A 1,929-nucleotide genomic window follows, 5' to 3' on the forward strand; every position below is an offset into this window, starting at 1 on the left:
AGTCTGCTGTGGCATTTCACTGGGTGAAATGGGGGTCCAGGGATCTAGAATCACAATTCCTCTAGCTGTTAAGATGAAAATCGCATTCTGTTTTAAAATGTGGATCTGAGAGACAACAGATGAATCCTGGCAATGGTCATTTGTAAATGTAGAATATCACAAAATGCTGGGGGAAATTCTTCTGTTGGAATCATTCTAGGTATCCAGAATCTCTCATTAGGGCTCCTATTTCCCCCATGAGTCCTGCCTACTACACTGTCAGAGTGAGTGCATCATGTAATTTTAATTATCATCCTTCCTACAGAGCAAAGTTTTCATGCTAGGAACTGGCCGAATTACAGGACTTCTGGCATTTTGTTCATTTCCTAGAAAACCATCACTTTGGAAAGGGTTCTGTTTCCCCCACATCTCAGTGGAACACAATAAAGATTTTATTCTCTGCTCCAATAATTATTGGCAAGAGCATGATGCCTCCCTCTGTCATCGCACAGGAAAAAGTACATGAAGAAGATCCCAGGAATGGGGAAGATGGGGTAAAGTGAGGTCACAACTGGCAACAAGAAAACCATCCAGCCTTTGAACACAAAGATTGTAAATGTCTACTGTTTTGTAAACGTATTATTTTTGGCAGGGTTGCATATGTTCTCTGTGCTCATTCCATGAATCTGGCTGATTATTATTCCAATCACCAGAGGAAGAGAGAGTCACATTAATTTGTAGTAATTAATAGCACTGATGCATTTGACAGCGCATGTTAACAAGCCTCTTTGATTGTTTGGATCTCTAACTGCGGCCCTTCTTGTTTGCATCACCTCCAAGGAATTCATAATATCAAAGCTTAACGGTATCTGATACTTGTCAAAATGCAATTTATAAAAGTTTAATTCTTTTATTGATTTAGTTTGGTTTTGATGCCTGCAGAGTCAGCTCCCTTGACAGAACTTAGCGGATTCAAATGCTTGTCACCAGCTCGGCCTCCTTTTTGCAGGGAACGATTGCCATAGGCCAAGCCAACAGGCATGGTTTAATTGCCATTAATTAAAAGCATAAATCTCTTTTTTCTTCAGTTGCTCTGCTCTTAAAGGGGGCTGCACATATTTCTCTTTTCCTGGGTTTGTCAGAACACCTTCTGGCAAGCAAAGTTAACCCCTTCCATCTTTCCAAGCACTTTCTAGGATCATCTTTTGAAGAGTTGCTCTTATGATCTGATGTGAAATGCATGCGGTTCGGTGATATTTAACAAACTGGATTTCTTCTTTATTGCAGTATAATGAGGTCAAATGAATCCCTCCATGGGTTGTATACATGCTTAAATGGTTTTTGCATCAAATTCTTTTTGACTGCAAATAAAACAGCAACCAAACAAAACATCAGCTACTCAAAATTAGAAGGGAGGGGGGAAGAGGATAAGGATGAGCCTTTAAAACATATATGCTTTTTAACATTAGGTGCAAGTAACCTTCCAACAAAATAAATCTGGTCATTTTCAGATTGGAAGCAATTAGTGAGATTCTTGGGATAAGGGGAAGTGCTGAGTTTAAGAGAGCCCAAATGATTATACAGTAAATATTATTCCCGCTCCGTTTACCTCTAGTATTATCATTAAGTCTATTTCATTTAGAAGGGATCCAGTGATGTTGTGAGCAAGGTAAAAATAATGAGCAGAACTCATCGCTCACTTTGATGGGGGAAGGTAAAGAGGGTGGGTGAAGTGGGTATGTTCTTTTTATTATTTTTTTTTACTTGCCCACAATTATCCTACGAAATGATTATCCACCAGGCTTTGCTATTCAATGGCGGTGTCAAAACAATTCGGTTTCCTCTGGCTGCCAAGCGCCTTCTCTTTCCCCCTCAGTCCTACCGCCGTTCGGGGAAGTGTCGCTGTAAGCAGATTATTGCTTTAAAGCATTTACACATATTAGTTTTGCT

The sequence above is a fragment of the Leucopleurus acutus genome (genome assembly GCF_964270905.1).
Source record: "Leucopleurus acutus genome assembly, chromosome: 2".
Taxonomy (NCBI): Eukaryota; Metazoa; Chordata; class Mammalia; order Artiodactyla; family Delphinidae; genus Leucopleurus; species Leucopleurus acutus.